Source organism: Notamacropus eugenii, chromosome 1, assembly GCF_028372415.1.
Source record: "Notamacropus eugenii isolate mMacEug1 chromosome 1, mMacEug1.pri_v2, whole genome shotgun sequence".
Lineage (NCBI taxonomy): Eukaryota > Metazoa > Chordata > Mammalia > Diprotodontia > Macropodidae > Notamacropus > Notamacropus eugenii.
In genome coordinates, this window is record NC_092872.1 from 262,154,337 (window position 1) to 262,175,744 (window position 21,408).

Below are 21,408 nucleotides of genomic sequence, written 5' to 3' on the forward strand. Positions count from 1 at the left end.
TTTTATACATTTACTGCACATAATGAGGCAAATTCCCAAGGAATATGACTAGGAAGGAAGAAGTTAAATAAATTAAGCAATGACTCCATCGTAAATGGGTTATGATGCTATCCATCCAGTCCTGTTGGGCTAATTTATGCCATTGAGGGATGCTGAGAAAAATGGTGACCAGGCATCAGTAGGCCTTGTGGAGTATAGAAAGGAGAGATCCTGGGGGAGAAGCTACGAAAATCATTGCTGTGCCTGACAGGTTAAAATGTTGGGCTATGAATGATCACTGAATTGACAATGCATGTGGTTTTGCTTCCTTTATGGCCTGATTTATATTTGGTGCTTAGCTTATCAGGATCTCTGTGATCAGTGTCTCTATCCCAGAAGCAGCAAGTGGTGCCATGTAGCTTTAGACTCATAGGTATAGTTAGGGGTGGCATGACAATCCCCATTATCTCCATAGAAACCTGTTGTTCTCAAGAGGACAAAGATAAATGGTACACAACTGGACTGAAAGGAAAGATTTCTGTCTCCACTGGGGTGGGAGCTTGGCTGTTCAAAACAGACCTGTTCCTTAATCAGTCAAAGGCTTCCCCTCCCCCACAATTAAACTCCTTACCATGGGATCTACCCTGAGGCTTTGAATGTAGAGCCAGGTTTGTCTCTAGTGTTCAGGGAGCAGGCCTACAAAGAGAACCAAAAAAAATATTTTAAAGACTGTTGTTTACGAAAGTTGTTTATCCTTCCATTTTCTAAGAGGGCCAGAGTTCTCTCTCTAAGAGGGCTCAGAGTGCCCTCTTCTCTCAGGCTCCCTCCTTCTGCTTTCCTTCCCTTTTCATCTTTGTCTTTCTCTCTTACATCCTCATTTCTTTCTTTCACTCCTTTTCTCTCTCTCTCTCTCATTTTCCAGGACACAGAATTTCTAGACAGAATTTGGCTTGAGATTCATATATGAGATAATCTCGAATAATCCTTTGTTTGGTATGTGAATATTCATCTCAAGGGTTAGTGTGAAAATATGTATTTTGTCCACTTATAGAAGTTATTTTCAATAGATTTCCATGTACTGTTTAAGCTAGAAATTTCCCTAATGGTTCATGTGTTTACTAGTCTTACAATCATTAAATGTTACTGTCTTTCAAGAGTTGTAGTGGTGCTTTATTCAGATTTGTCCCACTAACAAGGCTTGACTGACCAATTGAAAGGAATTCCAGGAGTAGAGATTGTTGTCCATCCTTCATTTTCAAAGAGAAAAGAAGAGAAAAGGAACCTCAAACTTCTGCCCCTAGCCCTACTTTTACTACTTAGCTCAAAGAAGATCAGGCCTGAGCAATCAAGCTTCTTGGAGGTAGACCTTACCATCACTAATGATGATGCAGCCCAGAGACATCTATAGCACTAGGCATCTGAAAACACATCTACCTTAATTTCATCATTTGGGCTTAGTACTGACAATGACTTGTTTGCCGATGGCTCCATTTTCAAATCGCAGGCTAGACTCATAGACTGGAAGGGACCTTAGGAGTCCATTTAGTCTAGCCCCCTCATTTTACAGATGAAGAAACTGAGACCCAGAGATTTCAATTAACTTGCCCAAGGTCACACAGGTGGTAGATCTGAGATTTGAATTCAGGTCTTCTGATTCCAAATCTAGAATTCAGGTAAGTTCTAGTATAATCTCTTCATTTTACGGTTGATGAAACTGAGGCACAATCTTTTAAGTGATTTGCCTAATAGCATGCAGGAAGAGTCGGAACAGGTTCTCTGACTATTGTCAGCGTTCTCTGTTCTCTGACGTAGCTGAAGATTATGTTCGTTGGAGGGATGGCTCTCATAGCATACTACATCTGGTAAACAGTACTTTTGAATTTGATTCAACAGGGCTTTGACTTCTTTAGCTCTCTCCCAGGCACAGTGATTTCAGAAGATTGATATTGTGCAAATTCCAGGTAGAAGTGACACTAGTTTATCATATACTATTTGGACATAAATCATAATCTAAGTGGAAACAGCACTGAGTTGCAGAAAGGATCTGGATTCAAGTTTCTCTCACTTAGTAGCTGTGTAGCCTCTGAAGACTTACTTTCCCTCTCTGATCCTCAGTTTCTTTTTCTGTAAAATTAAGTGTTTGGACTAGATGTTCGGTGCTTAAGTTAGGGTTCACAGGCTCAAAAAAGATCTGTGCATAGATTTCAGGGGGTTTGTGAATTTGGATAGAAAAAATGCTTCATTATTTTTACTAACTTCTGTCTGAAATTTAGCAAATTCCCTTCAGTTATGAATGTAAGCAACATATATTACTCTTAGAAGATGTCCATATGCTACATCCAACTGCCAAAGGGGTCCACAACACATAAAAATTTTATGATCTTTTTTTTTATTATTTCTAAGGATCCTTTTAGCTCTGAGATCTGTGATTCTGTGAAATGTGAATATGGTGACCCCCTTTCAAATATAGGATTCATTTGCTGGCTGTGTAAAGGAATAAATTTAACTGTGATACTCAGTGACTGTTGGGATGGCCATTGATTGGGATGAATTTTATTTAGCTACACTTAACAAAATGCAGTTAAGTTGACAGGATATTTTCATTATGTTGTTTGTTTGTTTTTGCATGTATTACTGCTGTAGTTTCCTAGCATGTTATCGTTTATTTTCAAAACATTTTTTCCCTAGGGTAGGAAGAGGCTATGGTTCTTCCCTTTTTATAATAATTATTTTATTTTTTAATAATATTTGTATTATATATATAAATATATAATATTTATAATAATGATTGATGTTTGTCTTTCATTCTTGGAAAGGACCAATGACATCTTGACTTGCAAGTGTATTGGATTTAAGTGAAGCCATGCTGTACAAAGTCACTAGCCCCACTCTCTCCCTCTGGAGCCATCTGGGTTCAGTGATCAGATATAGATATAGGTTAGGATGACTGGACATGGTCCTGGATGCAGTGGGAGACCTTGGCTTTTCTAAGCTGAGGTTTTTCTCAGGACTCAGTTTTCATAATAAAGAAACACAGTAAGAAAGGAGGGTAACTTGCTTCAGTATTAGGATCAGGGTAAATCCACTGATGATAGTTTAAACACGCTGTTCATGTCTTCATGTGAAAGACTGTCCCCACCTTTTTTTAAAAAGGGTTTTTATTTATATCTTTTGTTTTACATTACTTCAATCTTTCTTCCTTGTATCTTTCCCCTGCCCCCTCCCAGAAATTCATCCATTTTTACAAAGAATTTTGTTAAAAGAAAAGTGAAATAAAAAAGGAAGAAGGAGGGGAGGGATCAAGCAAAAATTATATATATATATGTGTGTATATATGTATGCATATGTGTATATACACACCTATGTATACATTCATAGGTGTGCATGCATGTGTGTATATATATATATATATATATATATATATATATACACACACACATACAATACACACATATCTCTATCCATCCATCCATTCATCCATATCTACCTGTCTGTCTATCCATCCACCTATCTATCTATCTACCTCTGAGAATGTATGCACTGTTCAACATCTGTGGCCCTTCCACCCCTGCCTGGGAGTGGTGGAGGTGCCTTTTCATCAGTCCCTTCTTTGGTGTCAAACTTCATCTTAGTAACAAGGCAGCATTCATTTTTGATCATTCTTTATTTATTGTTCTTTCCATTCCCATTATTGTAGCCATTGTGCCATGTCTTTTTTTGGCTCTCTTTATATAATTTCCTGTATTTCATTGCTTCTCTGTATTCATCATATTTTCTGTTTATTACAACACAGTAATATCTGTTACACTTATGCACCATAATTTGTTTGGATATTACATACTTTAAAAATGCCAATTTGAAATAGAACTCTGTAACTGCCTTTTAAAAATGTTTTATTGGTGCTTTTTGGTTTTATTAGTTGGTTATTTCCATCTCCCCACACCAATGATAAACTTTTAAACCTTAAACCTGCCTTGTATCAAAGAAGGAAAAAAAAGAGTAGGGTAAACTGAATGATTTGTGACCATGTCAGCATTTATACAGCATTTTGAGCCTATGGACCCATGCTTCTCTGTGGAAAGGAGGAATGTATGTCTCCTTATCTTTTCCCTGAGGATCAAAACTGGTTGTTATCATTTCTCAGAATTTAGTTCCTTTTTACATTCTTTTTTTTTACTTTTATGTAATCATTGTATACCTTTTTCTCTAGGTTTTGCACTTCTTACTCTTTATCAGTTCATACATTTTTTCCCATGCTTCTTAGAATCTCTCTTGCTTATCCCATCTTCATGCACATCCTATTCTATTGTAGTCATGGAATGTGACTTGTTCATCTATTCCACAATCACTGGCCACACAACTTCTTTCCTTTGCTACCCACCAAAAAGTATTTCTATGGGTAATTTAGAAAGCATCCTGCCTTTCTTTGTGTTGTTACTCTTTTTTGGAAGGGGAGGGAAAAAATCTTGACTTTTTTTCAAAGATCAAAATTAATGACTAAAAACCCTAAGAAATAATGAGATGATCTCTAAGGCTTCTACATTTTAATAATAATAATAATAAAAACTTCCGAGTATCTTTTATTTGGTGCTATTTGTGTAAGTGATTGGAAAGAGAAAGCAAAACATATGTGGATATTATTATAGTGGTAAATGGTCTACAGCTGTCTTTTATTCCAAACCTTTCCTTTTCACATTTCAACAAAAGAATCTTGGGTTCATTGCATTAATGATGCACATCTCAGATCCTCTGCTTGTTGTCTTTAAAAGATCACTGATGTACATGGTCTATAACAAACTTACTCTACATTCTGGGCTTTCCTTGGCTTTTAAAGAAAACCTTGCTTACTTTGCAAGTAAGAACAAAGAAGATTAAATCAACTAATACATAACAAAAGAGAAATGCATCCTCCAGTATAGCTTTTCTGCTCCTGAAGGACTCTGCTTCATCCTGATTTTTTTCACCAACTGAATTCTGTTTCTTTCTGAGCTTAATCAACATCTACCTAGAGACAGTGTGGTGCTACAGAAAAAAAGACCTCAAGAATTAGCTGTGTGACCTTGACTAAATCACTTAACATCTCTAAATCTCGGTTCCTACTTAAAGAGACATCTAAGAGGCTAGGTCAGTGTGTAGAAAAGATTTAATTTAGAATCAGGGGAATTGTTAGAAGTCCAAAAGCTGGCACTTAGAAAATATGCAGTCTTGAACAGCCTACTCCACTCCTCTGAATCTCAAATTCCTCTGGAAAACTAGACAAATAAAAGATTACTACTTCCATATGTTATCACACAATGCAAAAAGCTATATTCACCAAACTGTAGCTGAGCACCTACTATGCGCATGCAAGTACATTGGATGCTGGGGATATAAAGGTAAAAAAAAGTAGAAGAGAAGCTCTTGAGAAGCTCACCTATGCCTGCATTTAATATGTTAAGGATTTGTGAGTTCCCTTCACATTCAAAATTCACAGCGTTTTTACAAATAAGTAGATTGTCTTTGATAGATAACAGATGACCCTTTGAGACCTATCAAACATTGAATGTCTTGGAGTTCAGAGAGTTGAGTGATAAGCAGCTAGAGTATATAGGTAGGGGGAGATGTTGAATTATACTTTGGGTGTATTGAGCTCTAGATGTCTAGTTGGCTCCCTGCCTTTATTCCTCTGGGTTTACTGGCTACATTTCTTGCTCAAAGATCAAGCCTTAAACCCAATTCACTCTGGAACTCATACACTGGACAACAATTCCCCACCCACGGAGTGACTCTAATTACTAAATAGTAATTGTTTTTCTTTTACCCAGGAACCCTGAGGGTCTTCCCCTCCGAGTTTGATTTTTTTTTTTTTATTAAAGGGGCCAACCCTAGAGTAACTTAAAGAAGCCTATTCATTGAATGGGTGTATCTCACTCAAAGTAAGACTGTGATAAGACCTTAGCCTACAATGGCCAAGACCTCCCATTGTATCCTGGACCATCTTCAGTCATCCTGATGAATATCTAGCCACTGGACCCAGATGGCTCTGGAGGAGAAAGTGAGGCTGGTGACCTTGCACAGCCCTCCCTCACTCAAATCAAAGTCAACTGCAAGTCATGTCATCATCTTGATGTCATGGTCCTCCTTTTTGAGAATGAAGGACAAACACAATAACACAATTATGTGTTTATATGCATATGTGACATATTAATAGAATAATGTTTTAAATATTAAAATATATTGCTGCATAAGTAAATGAGCATCTCAAAAGGTTCTATTCTTTTTTTAACCTTCATATCTCCAGCATCCAATATACTTGCATGCACATAGTAGGTGCTCAGGTACAGTTTGGTGAATATATATATATATATATATATATGCATATATATGTGTGTGTTATATAAAATATACATATATGCGTGTGTGTGTACTTCATGTGTATATATACTTCATTACCAACTTGTGAGGTAGATGCTGCTATGATCCCTACTCCTTGGATAAGGAAATTGAGGCACAAACAGAGGTTCATCGACATGCCCAGCACCACACAAGAAGTGTCAGTGACACTTCTTGAACTCAGGTCTCCCCAAGTTTGTGGCCAGTGCCTTATCTTCTAGGACTCCTAGCTACATCGGATACTTAGCTGATATTCTTGTGGTCACAGGGTCTGTTGTTGGGTCGTTTCAGTAGTGCCTGATTCTTCACGACTCCATTTGGGGTTTTCTTGGAAGAGATACTGGAGTGGTTTGCCATTTGCAGATGAGGAAACTGAGGTAAACAGCATTAAATGACTAGCCTAGGGTCAAGTATCTGAGGCTGAATTTGAATGCAGGTCTTCTTGACTTCAGGCACATATTATATCCATCTTGCTCCCCTCTGGATTGTAACAAAGCCTTTTTCTGGTTGGGAAGACTGGTCAGAGATCATCTTCCTTTGCTTAAAACTTTGAGAATGCAGGGTCCCCTCCACAGCACAATTCCATATCAGAGTTAGTCTTTATAGAAAGAGCTTATCCAAAGTGAGCAAGCTTCCCTTGGACTGACTGAGAGGTGGAATCTCAAAACTCTTTGAAGGGCATCCTCATTTCTGAGTTGAATCCAGAGGGATAAAAAAAAGTTACCACCCAAAAACCAAAACAGTAATACAGCATATCCTATGATGTTAAGTAGAGCCTTATGTTGAATGGAAACTTTAAAAATACTCCTTTGTGGTTAAAAAAAGATTAAAATATTTTCTATAAAGATCAAGTTTTGGGAAGAATGAGCATGTACGTATTACATGTTCCCTCTTTGCATAGAATGCTGAGATGTATGAGCTCTTATTTTGGGGAGAAAATTATCTGCAACTATCATTCTTTCATTCTTATTAAATTCTAACAATAGCTTAGAAAACTTGGGCAATCTGTCCTAGAGAGGCAGTTATGACCAGAAGTAGGGAATCCTTTTATTTTCTAGGTGAAAGAGGTAATAAATTAACAGACATCTTTTAGCCCCATTAGGAAACTGCAATAACCCATTTTGGGACACCAAATGATTTTCTGTATAATTGCACATGTAATGTGAACTGAATGAGAGAGGTAACCCCTTGTAAAAAATAATGAATTTGCCATTGTACCCACTAAATGCCCTTATTTTCCCAGTTACAAGAGATGTTGGGAAGTTGAAATTCACTTTGTTAGTATTGACTAGCAAATATGTTACAGCATCTGGGGAGAGATGAATGAAGTCTGAAATTCATCCTGCTTTGCCCCAGCTCTCTGCTCTGAATGCATTGATGGGAAGATAGGAGGCTGCTCAGGTGTTAGTAATAATTACAGGAAATGCTGATCAGTCAGAGGAATGTAACTGAGTTACAAAATCTCAGAGATAGAAGATACCTCAAAAGGCATCTGGTTCAGCTTAGATCTAAACAAGTGTCTTTGCTTTAGTGTCTCAACAAGAAGAGCTTTTCTTAAACACCCACCTATAGAGGGGAAACCATCTATAGGGTAAAGGGGAAAGGAAGAAAAAAAAGAAAAATATATTTACATCATAACTTTTATATAAAAGAATAGCAAGTTATGCATGATAGATTTGTAGTTTCATGTGCAGTCTTCTTTTTAAAATTATGTTATGTTATGAAAATGCTTGTTTTATTCCATAAATTAAAGGTAATTTAATTAATTAAAAGAGAAAACCATGTTAACATATAAAAACATTTTAAAAAATTTATTTTAGTCATATCACTATAATCTTGAACTTTTGAATTTTTAACCCAAATTTAAGACCACTAATTTTCCCATATTTTGTTTTATTTTAGGTTCAGCCTAATATCCTGTCTAGTCAAGATCTTTTTGGATCTTAACTCTTATCTAACAGTGTGTCAGTTACTCTTTTAGGTTTATATCATCTAGAAGTTGATAAATAGAACTTCTGTTCTTTTATATAAATCATTGGTAAAATTTTTAAGCAATGTAAGGCCAAGTATATGTTCCTGGGTCTTTTTTTTTAGGAGACCACATTTAAGGCTGACATAGAACGTTTAATGACAATATGTAGCATTTGGTCATTCAATCAGGAAAAAAATCACTTACTTGTACAAATGCCTGGTCCCCATTATTTCATCTTTTGCAGATAGTAACACTATATCTTAACTCCACAAGGCAGATAGCATGACCCATTTAAAAGAGTCCTAGATATGAAGCTAGGGAACTTAAGATTTGAATCTAATCTTTTCTACTTGCCACCTTTGAGACCAGGGGGTGAACACTAGAGGATCTACATAGTCCATTTCATCTTATTTATTTCTCCTCTGATTTTCGGGATTTCTTCTTGTATTTGTGGCTTTGGTAATCTGCTGATTCTCTAGGTTTGCTTTAATTGCATATTCAATTTTTTCATCCTCTTCCTATTTTGCTAATCTGTGCAATTGTTTTTGTAAAGGTTTGCAAATGCTGCTTATCTGGAATCATCTAATACCCAGTAAATTTCCATGTCAAAATATGTATAGATTTAACCCTGCCCTTCTTATTTTCACTGCTTTAAATTATTTTGGTTCAGCTTGATTTAGTTCTGTGTAAGTTTAATTTTGATTGCAGCCTTCTTTGGCTGTAATCCAACCCTAGAAATGTCATTTTACAAAAAAAGACTGTAAAGAGTAGTGAGAATAAAGTAGAGACAGCTAAGTGATTCAGTCAATAAAGTGGTAGACCTAAAGTCAGGAAGACCTAAGTTCAAATCCAGCCTCAGACATTTACTTGCTGTTTGGCTCAGTTTTCTTATCTGTAAAATGGGCATAACAACAGTATCTACCTCTCAGGGTTGTTGTGGGAATCAAGGGAAAATCAGATTTAAAGTGTTTAGCTGGTAATTACTTTTTACATTTTATTTTTAAATTATGGAATAAAACTACCATTTCTATAACATAGTATAATAAAAAAAATTATACATGGAACTGCAAATCTATTATGTACAACTTGCTATTTCTTTTAAATAGATAATAAAGTAATCGTTTAAATTTCTTTTTTTTATTTTTCTTGCTCTCCCCCCCACCTTCCCTGCCCTAGAGATGACTACCACTACACACACACACACACACACACACACACACACACACACACACACGCGCGCGCACGCGCGCACACACATACACACACACACACAAAATTATTCTATACATATTTCAGTGTATCAGTTCTCTCTCTAAAGGCAGATATTACCTTTCTTCATATGTCCTTTATAGTTAATTTGAATATTTATAATAGACAAAATAGTTTATTCACTCAAAGTCCTTCTTAAAACAGTATTGCTGTAACTAGATCCCATATTCTCTTGGTTTGCCTATTTTGCTCATCATTAGTTCTTGTAAGTCTTTTCATGTTTTTCTAAAATTATGGACCTCATAATTTCTTACAGCTCGATAATATTATGCCAACAATCATGTACCACAATTTTTCAGTCATTCCCTAACTGATGGGCATCCCTGCAATTTCCAGTTTTTGCCACCGCAAAGAGAGCTTCTGTAAACATTTTAGTTGGCAATTCTAAAATGCTCGCACAAGTAAGTGCTATATAAATGTTGATTACCGTAGCCTCAGTAGTGAGGTCTTTTTCAATCTATGGAATCTGCTAATCAGTACTTTGTCCTGCATATTCAGAGATTCTGGGCTATTTTTTAAGTTGTTTCTGTATGTCCCATCTTCAAAGTCAAGACTTTGGCTTACATGGGATTCATTTGTTTTTTTTAAAAGACAAGGACTTCTTTGTATGTAATTTCCAATTTTTTTCTCTTTTACAAAGCCTCTTCTCATTTGGATTCTTCACCATGTAATCTAAATTGTCTTCTCTCTTTTTCTTAATTGTATCTGTTTTGAGAACTGTTTTCTACCACCATTTCCATTACAATATGTTATTTTATAAGCATTATTTCTATTTTTAACCACTCTAGAGTTTCTTGTAATTGTTAGGGAATGCACAGAGCTCCCTTTTTCATTTGGGTTTCTGGCAAAAAAAAAAAAAAAAAGATGAGGAAATGCATCTCCTTTTCTTTTGTTGAGAAAATGGGGGACTGTGGTATTAAAATATTGCATATGATACTGATAATAAAAATGATAATATTGATAATGATAATAATAGCAACCAGCATTTAAATAGTATTTACTTTCTGCTGGGTACTGTACTTTAAACTTTGATCCTCACAACCAATCTGGGAGGTAGGTGCTATTATGATTCTCATTTTATAGATGAGGAAACTGAGGCAAACTGGGGAGAAGTGACTTGTCCAGCATCACCCAACTAGTAAGTTTCTTAGGACAGATTTGAAACCATATGTTCCTAATTCCAGACCACAGTTGCTTGGTTTTTGCCAGCTGTTTTGTCTGTTTATTTGGTTTTGTTTTTTACTTTCTTGATAGAGAAAGCTCATTAGAAGGAAGGAGAGGGATAGGGAGATATTTGTATATGACTGGCATGTAAAAATGAAAGACATTAATAAAACCTTAGAAATGGAAATATGAGATGAATACTCTTCAAGATAAACTATGACTTAGTGCTTCTTTTTAATAATCTGTAGGCAAACATGGAGCTGTCTTAGGAGAATGACAAATCTTCAGAGTTGGATAAAGACAGGAGCTCCTCTGAAATAAATTTCATGAGAAATTGTTTCATTTGAAATGACCTGAGATTCTAAAATGTTCTAGATTTGATAACAATTCTCAGATTTCAACCTTGTCTTTAATTAATTAGGACTGCTTGCACACTGTTCACATATGGCAAGATCCTAGAAGAGGGAAGAAAATCAGCTGTTGTGATTCTCCAGGAATCAGTAATAGAAATAAAATAAAACCATGTTATGGGGCAGTTAAAAAAAACACTCTATTAGATACCATTCAATATCAGAATACTTTTCCTTCTGATACTGTACAGTATTACAGTTCTCTTATCAAAAACAACCCAAAGAATACACAAAATATAGAATATGATCCTCAGAGATTTGAAAGAAACTGTGGGAAAAAAATAAGTCTAGATAAAGAGAAAATGCTTCACACAGAATTCCAGCTTTAGAGAATCTTCTGTTTCTTCCATCCTCTTTCCTACTTATTCCTTTGCAGTCATATTTCATTTTAAAGTTATTGCAGGTATTATTATTATTTAAATTTCCTCTCATTCCAAGTCTAGAACTTATGGACAGCTCACAGAATTTATTAGTGATATTCTTTTTTTTTCATTTTAAAAAAGTTTTATTAATATCTTCTGTTTCTTGTTTTAATTAATTTATTTTTAGTTTTCAACATTCATTTCCACAACATTTTGAGATCCAAATTTTCTCCCCATCTCTCCCCTCTCCACATCCCATGTCATGCATTCTGATTACCCCTTCCCTCTGTCTGCCCTCCCTTCTATCAACCCCCCTCTTATCCCATTTCCCCTTACTTTCTTGTAGGGCAAGATAGATTTCTGTACTCCATTGCCTGTATATCTTATTTCCCAGTTGCATGTAATAACAATTTTTAACATTTGTTTTTAAAACTTAGTGTTCCAAATTGCCTCCCTTCTTCCCTCCCCACCCTCTCTCATTGAGAAGGCAAAGCAATTCAGTATACTGTGTATTTATGTGTAGTTATGCAAAACACTTCCATAATAGTCATATTGTTAAAGACTATATTTCCCTCCATCCTATCCCTCCCCCCATTTATTCTATTTTTTCCTTTGCCCCATTCCCTTTTCAAAGGTGTTTGCTTCTGAATACCTCCTCTCCCAATCTACTTTTCCTTCTATCATCCCCTTACCCCCTTATCTTCTTCCCCCTTACTTTTCTGTAGGGTAAGATACCCAATTAAGTGTGTGTGTTGTTCCCTCCTTACGCCAAATCTGATGAGAGTAAGGTTCACTCATTCCCTCTTAGCTCCCCCCTTTTCCCCTCCATTGTGAAACCTTTTCCTTGCCTTTTTCAAGTGAGATAATTTACCTCATTTTATCTCTTCTTTTCTCCTCCTTCTCCAAATATATTCTTCTTTCACCCCTTAATTTTATTTTTTATATCATCCTTTCATATTTAACTCACCCTGTGTCTTCTATCTGTCTGTCTATCTATTTCCTCCAACTACCTTAATACTGAGAAAGGTCTCATGATTTACAAATATCATTTGTCCACGTAGGAATGCAAACAGTTCAACTTTAATAAGTCCCTTAAGGCTTCTCTTTCTTGTTTACCTCTTTATGCTTCTCCTGATTCTTGTATTTGAAAGTCAAATTTTCTATTCAGCTCTGGTCTTTTCATCAAGAATGCTTGAAAGTCCTCTATTTCATTGAATATGCATCCCCCTCCAACCCCCAAGTATTATACTCAGTTTTGCTAGGTAGGTGATTCTTGGTTTTAATCCTAGCTCCTCTGACCTCCAGAATATCATTTCATTCCCTTCAATCCCTTAAAGTAGAAACTGCTAGATCTTGTATTATTCTGATTGTATTTCCACAAAATTCGAATTATTTCTTTCTGACTGCTTGCTGTATATTTTCCTTGACTTGGGAACTCTTGAATTTGGCTATAACATTCCTAGGAGTTTTTCTTTTGAGATCTCTTTCAAGAGGTGATCAGCAGATCCTTTCAATTGCTATTTTACTTTCTGGTTCTAGATTATCAGGACAGTTTTCCTTGATAATTTCTTGAAAGGTGATGCCTATTCTCTTTTTTTGATCATGGCTTTCAGATAGTCCGATAATTTTTATATTATCTCTCCTGGATCTATTTTCCAGGTCAATATTTTTGCCAATGAGATATTTCACATTGTCTTCTACTTTTTTTTCATTCTTTTGCTTCTGTTTTATAATCTCTTGATTTCTCATAAAGTCACTAGCTTCCATTTCCTCCATTCTAATTTTGAAGGAATTATTTTCTTCAATGAACTTTTGAATCTCGTTTTCCTTTTGGCCAGGGTCAGCTAGGTGGTGAAGGAGATAGAACACCAATGCAGGAGTCAGGAGGACCTGAGTTCAAATCTCATCTCAGACACTTGACACTCACCAGCTGTGTGACCTTGGGCAAGTCACTTAACCCCAATTGCCTCATCCTGGGTTATCTCCAGTCATCCTGATGAATATCTGGCCATTGGATTCAGATGGCTCTGGAGGAGAAGTGAGGCTGGTGACCTGCACAGCCCTCCTTCACTCAAAACAAAGACAAGTGCAAGTCATGTCATTATTTCTCTGATGGCATGGTCTTCTTTGGCAATGAAGGATGAACACACACACCATCCATTTGGCCAATTCTGCTTTTTTAAGGCATTTTTCTCCTCATTGGTTTTTTGGACCCCTTTTGCAATTTGGGTTACTCTATTTTAAGGTGTTATTTTCTTCAATATTGGGGGGGGGTCTCCTTTAGCAAGCTATTGAATTGTTTTTCATGATTTTCTTGCATCACTCTCATTTCCCTTCCCAATTTTCCTCTACTTCTCTCACTTTATTTTCAAAATCCTTCTTGAGCTCTTCCATAGCATGATACCTTCCAGGAGCAGAACAGAGGTCTATACACAACATTTGTAGATCTGACCAAAGCCTTTGATACTGTTAGTCATGAGGGCTTGTGGAAAATTATGTCAAAATTTGGTTGCCCAGGAAAGTTCATCAGTATTGTATGTCAGTTTCATGATGGCATGATTGCCCAGGTTTTGGATAGTGGATGATGTTCTCATGCCTTCCTAGTCACCAATGGAGTAAAACAAGGCTGTGTGCTTACTCCCATACTTCTTAGCATGATGTTTTCAGCCATGTTGTCAAATGCTTTCAGTGAGGATCAAGGACAGCTACCACACTGGTGGTAAATTCCTCAATTTGAAATATAAGCCAAGACCAAAGTGGAGGGAGTGTTGGTGAATGATTTTCTGTTTGCAGATGATTGTGCACTCAATGCAGCCTCTGAAGCTGAGATGTAACAAAGTACGGATCAATTCTCTGCTGCTTGTGCTAATTTTAGTGTAGCACTTAACATCAAGAAAACACAGGTGCTCCATCAGTCACCACCATCATCCATATGTGGAACCATCGGTTACAACAAATGGAGAAGTTTTGAATGCTGTGGATAAGTTCACTTACCTTGTTAGTGTACTTTTCAGGGATGTACATGTTGATAATAAGGTTGATGCACGCATTACCAGAGCTAGCTCACTGTTTGGGAGGCTCCAAAGGAAAGTATGGGAAAGAAGAGATATTAGACTGACTTTCAGACTGAAGGTTTATAGAGCTATGCTGGCCTCATTGATGTATGCCTATGGAACATGGACAGTCTACCAGTACCATGCCAGGAAACTGAACCATTTCCATTTGAACTGTCTTAGGAAGATTCTGAAGATCACTTGGCAGGATAAGATACCAGACACTGAGATCCTTACTCAAATTAAATTGACAAGCATTCAAATTATGCTTCAGAGAGCACAACTCTGATGGGCTGGCCATGTTATTTGAATGCAAATGTATTCTTGCCAAAAAGACTATTTTGTGGAGAACTTGAATGAGGCAGGTGATCACATGGTGGTCAGAAAAGGCAATACAAGGACACTCCCAAGGACTCTCTCAAGAACTTTGGAATTGATTGTGTGACATGTATGACACTGGCACAGGACCTCTCAGCTTGGCGAGCCCACATCAGAGAAGGTGCTGTGCTCTATGAGCAAATTGAATTAGCTCAATTGAAATAGCTCAAAGAAACATAGCATGTGCAGATTTAGAGTAGCTACCCCAAATGTTCACCCAAACTATCTGTGCCTAAACAGTGGTAGAGCATTCTGACCTCCTATTGGTCTGATCAGTCACAGTCGGACACATTGAAACTTGACTTTATCATAGTGATGTCATTTTGGTCCTCTTTCAGCTTGAAGGACAACAACCAACCAACCAATTCATATTTTTTCTTGGAGGCTGCTGTTGCTGCTACTACTATTGTTGCCACTGCTGCAGTCACCACCTCCTCTACCCTGGAGAGGGACTGGTCCCCAGCTGGACCATGTTCTTCTTTCACCCAGGTCCCATAGAGTTTTCCCACTGACTTCCAATGCTCTCTTTGGCATTCGTGATTTGAGACATCTGAAAACTACCACAGTTGTCAGTGATTCGGTCCCCTGAGACATGCTCCAGCCCTGTCTATTCCAGGACGGTTCACAGTGGATGGCACTCTGCTCCTTCCCAGACTGGTGCAATATACCTTCTCTGTGGTCATCCCAGGTTGTCTTGGGCTGAAGATTTGTTTCACTCTCCCATTTTGGGGGTTCTGTAGTTCTAGAATTGGTTTAGGGTCTTTTTTTTTTTTTTACAAGCATTTGGAGGGATTTGGCAGGAGAGCTCAAAAAAATCCCTGTTTTTACTCTGCCATCTTGGCTCCGCACCTCTCCATAAGTGATATTCTTAAGGAATTTCCATAGTTTAAAACATTCTCTATCAAAGAAGAAAGTTTGACAAGAAATAAACACTAAGTAACAATCTTATTATTTTATATATCTTGGAGAAAGAAGGGAAGGATGGGTCTTTTAATTTATTGTTTTTTTTTTTAACTCAAGGTGAGAAATTCCTTTTATCAATGTCACATATCTACTGCTGTGTAAATTTGAGGTCATAAGATCATTGATTTAGAGTTGGAAAGAGACTTTAAGATCTTAGCAATCAACAAACCCAACCCCCATGTTTTACACATGTAGAAATTGATGAGACATGGAAATTGAATCCCAAAAGTGTTAAGGTGGTTGATCAAGGACATCAAAGCTGGTAAGTTACAGACAGAATTTAAACCTAAACCCTTAGACTCCAGATGACTTTACTCTTTTCCCTATACTATGCTGCTTGCTTTAATAGTATCTCTTGGGTCACTTAGATGGAATAGAGATTCCCAAAGTTAAACAACTAGTTCATGTCAGAGATAGGACTAGAACCCTTATCTTTCTAACTCTAGCTGGGCAGTGCATACATGGTATGCTAGATCTGGAGTCAAGAACAGTCAAGTTCAAATACAGCCTTTGACATTTACTATGTGATCTCTGATAGTCTCAGTTTCCTTAACTGTAAAATATGAATTATTATTAATATTTTGAATTGTTTTTCAATGTGCTATTATTATAGCATCTTCCTAGTAAGGTTATTGTGAGGGTCAAATGACATAACACTTGTAAAGCACTTAGCACAGTTCCTGGCACATAGTAGGTGTTCAATAAATACTTTCTAAAAAAAATGTCTTTCCTTTTTTCCAAGGCTAGTCATTTTTATTAACTTTACTATGTTGCTTTTCTTTTAAAAGGGAAACAAGGCAGCTAGGTGGTGCAGTGGATAGAGTACTGGGCCTGGGTTCCTGAGTTCAAATCTGGCCTCAGACACTCCCAGCTGCGTGACCCTGGGAAAGTCACTTAACCTGTTTGCCTCAGTTTCCTTATGTATAAAATGAGCTGGAGAAGGAAATGGCAAACCACTGCAGTATCTTTGCCAAGAAAACCCAAAGTGGAGTCACAAAGAGTTGGACATGACTGAACAACCACAACTAGGAAAACAAACAAACACACACAAACACAATTCTTGTTACTGTTTTTACTATAGAGTCAGAGATCTCAGACTGGAAGGTACTTTAGACACCTTCTAGTTCCTCCCTTTTTTTTTTTTTATATTTTTTTATTTTTTAATGTTTAACAATCACTGCCATACAATTGTGATTTTATCCCCCCCACCTACCCTCCACTCCCCCCCTCCCTCCCCACGACTGCATACAATTCTGTATAGATTCTACATATACTTTCCTATTGAGTATATTTTCACTATAGTCATGCTATGTAGTCAGACTAAGATAAATGAAAGAAATCGTATAACAAATCAGAACATGATACACAAACACATACACATACACAAACATGATCTGTTACATTATGTGAGTGACTTCCATATTTCTCTCTCTGAGTGTGGAAGGCATTTTGCCTTGAGAACCACCATTGGGATTTTTTTTTTTTTTTTTGTAAGAAGTTCTTGTGTTATTACAAAAATCTAAGTCTACCAGAAAAAACTCTCACACACTGTGGTCGTTGCTGTGCATAAAGTTCTCCTGGTTCTGCTCCTTTCACTCAGCATCAGGTCATATAAGTCCTTCCAGGCCTCTCTGAAGTCTTCTTGTTCATCATTTCTTATGGCACAATAGTACTCCATTACATTCATCCTCCCTTTCTTTATGCAATTGAGGAAGCAGGAGAAAATTTAGTGACTTGTCCAAGGCCTCACACATAGTAGGTGTCAAAGGCAGGATTGGAGCCAAAAGCCCCTGACTCCAGAACCTGTATTCTTCTTATTGTCTTCTTAAGCTAAGAGAGTTGATTTCCTTTACCATGGAGTTTGCCACCTTTTTGTTTCATCCAGAAATGTCAGAAATGTCCAAACATTTTTCTTCCTAGGTCTTCATTGTTACCTTTTGTTTGTCATCCCCAATTAAATCTTCCCTTTCCCATTCCTATCCTATTCATACCCATGCACAGTAATAATATTCATAATAATAAATAGCAATAATAACTAGCATTTATATAGTGCTTACTGTGTGCCAGACACTTTGCCACATGCTTTGTAGTTATTCTTATTTGATGCTCACTCTGGTAGATAGGTACTCTTATTATCCCCATTTTACAAATGAGGAAACTGAGACATAACTTCAGTGAATTGCCCAGGGTTACAGAGGTAATAAGTGCTTGAGGCTAGCTCTTCTGACTGAAGGCCCTGGGTTCTATTCATGGCTACCCTGTTGCACTTCAGTGATCCTTTCCCTGTCACAAACAACACAGTTAAGTAAAATCAAATTATATAATGACCGTATGTGACAGTATATACAACATTCCATAGCTTAGTACTTCACCAAGTAAAAGAGATAGGAACATTTTATCATTTCTTCTACTCCCTGATCATTTGCTATCTTCCCCCCACCCTCCCCCATAGCTTTGCCCCTCATCCTTACCAGAGACCATCTCTAGAAAATTTGGACCTTTTTATCTCTGGAACTTCCACTCTGGGACTTTGCTATACTTGGGGGTGGGTGCTTACGTCATTTTGTATTTGAAGTAGGCCTCCTCCAAGCTTTGCCTCACTCTCTGTTGCCAGGTGTTATTCATGCCAACTCCCTTGTCTGTTCCTCCTAATCATAATCAAACTAATTCTGCCTTTGTTTCTAATTCTCATTCTCTGTAGTCCCACCCCCATCCATATATTTTCTGGCAAAATGACCCCCTTCGCGGCAATCACTCCTCTGTGTGTGCTCTCTCCATGTGTTAGGATATAAATTTCTGGGCCAGGGCAAAGTTTAATCTGCCTTTTCAGTGCTCAACACAGAGCTTGGCACACAGTAAATGCTTAATTAATGTTTTTTTCATTCATTCGTTCATAAATTCATTTACTCATCCTTCTCTGACACTGTACGTAACACTTACAACTACAAAACCTTCAGTCTTATCTCATTTGCATTTCATTTACATTATTTTCTTCTTAGTTTATATTAATTTCCTTGTTCCTCTTACTCCTTCATATTTGAATTTTTCTTCCTGAAAAATGTGATTTTATTTTTCCTTAAGTTACATTTTAGAGAGTTAAAAAAATCCCATGACTGGGAGAATTAAAAAAAAAAAAAGAGGGGGTCAAGAGCTCAGACTCTCATTGAGATCTGCCACCAGAACAGTTGTACAGGCCCATGGTGTTTTGCCATAATCACCCACACTAAGTGATGATTGCTTAAGCCAACCAAACCAGAAAAAACAACTAAGTCAGATCACACTGAGGTGCAGGAGCCATGCTGGATACACTGAGTCTTCTTCTTGGGAGAGGAGTGGAAGCTTCAAAGTTTGTTTTGCCATTGTCTAATTTCTTTTAACCCTGATTTCTCCCAGGCCTTAGGCTTGCTTGCATGACTTCTATCAAATTATATCCAGGAGGACTTATACATAGGGAAATGATATTTAGACCCCATATTGAACTGGCTATCCCCCATACCTGGAGCGCTCTCCTTCCTCATGTCTTCTTACTGGCTTCTCTGGCTTTCTTAGAGTCTCAGTTGAAATTCCACCTTCTTCAAGAAACCATTCACATTCCTCATTAATCTTGGTGATTTCCTACTTAAATTGTCTCATTTGTCCTGTATATATCTCGTGTGTATGTAGGATTTTTTATATTGTCTTCCTTCTTAGACTGGGAGCTCCTTTAGAGAAGAAAATATATATATATATTTTATCTTTCTTTGTATCTGTAGCAAATAGCCCAATACCTGGTGCACAATGGGTACTTCTTAAATTCTAGTTGACTGACAAAGAGAATCAGGTCTAACCCCTTTTATTTTCATCCATCCATCTATCATCTAGCATCATCATCATCGTTGTCATCATCATCCCCCTTTATTTGTCATCTGTCAACTATATTTAATAGTTTTCAACAAACCCTTAATTTCTTTCTCCCCCCACCCCATTTTCCACATTGAATAATAAAACAAAAACACTCATATGGAATATTCATAACCAAGAAAAACAAATACCCACATTTGCAATATTCAAAAAAATGTGTCTCTTTCTGCATTTTGAGTCTATTCCTTTCTGCAAGGTGGGTAGGGGAAGGGTTCATTTATAGTCCTCTGGAATCATGACTTGCCATTATGTTGAAGAAATTCTAAAAATCTTTCAAGGCAGCTTTCCCTTATTATGTTATTTTCATTATATACATTATTCTCCTGTTTCTGTTTACTTCACTTTGCATCAGTTCATAAAAATCTTCTCCATTTCCTTTGGAGCTATCCATTTTACCATCTTAAGGTGTGATAATCTCTTACATTTACATGTCACAATTTGTCTAGCCATTCCCCAATAAGTGAACGTCTTAGTATTTTTGTCCATATAGTTCCTTTTCTTCCTTCTTTGTGGCACATGCCTAGTAGGTGTATCAATGTGTAGTTTATTGACTTTTTGATCATGGTTCTAAATTATTTACCAGGCCAACTGGGCAAATTCAGAACTCATTTTCTTCCTTTGCCGTCCTTGCCAATTTGGAGTGAAACCCTCCCCTGCCCAATTTTATAGAAGGAAGCTGAGACTCAAAATAATTACATGATTTACACTAGGTCAAACAGTATCACAGTCATAATCTGAGTGGCTCTGCCTCACATCTATTGACTCCAAATCCAAGTTTTTTTTCCTTTCTTTGCTTTATATTTATCATCCCACAAAGAAGCTTAACCTGTTTTTTCTCTTCCATGAATTTTTACCCTTCCTGGTTTGGAAGCATGTATGCTGTTTATATTTAAAATTAATGAAATAGAACACATGATAAAACCTTAACATTTATATTAGTACTTGATGTGAATATGGGATTTTAGAAGAGTTTCATAATTTTTTTTAACATTTTCATTCTTTCTTGAATTCAGTGGCAAAGGGTAGCACTTTAAGCAGTGGGGAGGCATACCTGTGTTATGTAGTTTTAATGCTTCAATATTATAGAAACCCAAGATTTCATAGGTATAGACAGTCCTGGGCAGGTACACATTGCCATCCCTCTGTGCCTTAGTATAGGGTTTTCATAAGTCATGTGACTGAAAGTGGTAACCTGATGGACAGTCTTTTAATGAAGATATTCTCTGACTTCTGCTGCATTAGTCTTTGAAAGGCAGATATACAGTTCATTGCCAGGCACATGTTTGATGCCTTTCCAGGTTGGTGGGAAATGTGACTGCTTGTACTTCTGCTTTTGATAATCCAGAATGCCCTCAGCATGACCAAGAAATGTGGGTGAGTTTAGGAATACATTCACAGATGACATAAATTATCATTGCATTATAGAATTTAAAATATTAATACAATTCTCTAGGTCATTTACAGTATCTTTCTCATAGTTACGCTGTGTGATATTCTAGACCTCATGAATCACTGATATTCCTCAATGATGCACCAAAAAACCCCCAAACCAAAACAAAATCTCTCTTACCTCTGAGGTTTTGCAA

At 36.9% G+C, this 21,408-nt stretch overlaps 1 protein-coding gene across 2 annotated transcripts in view; it reads left to right on the forward strand.

Moving 5' to 3' along the window:
* Window positions 1-21,408, forward strand: part of CTNNA3 (catenin alpha 3) — a 1,968,199-nt gene that overhangs the window by 870,422 nt on the left and 1,076,369 nt on the right. The gene's annotated exons all lie outside the window — the stretch shown is intronic.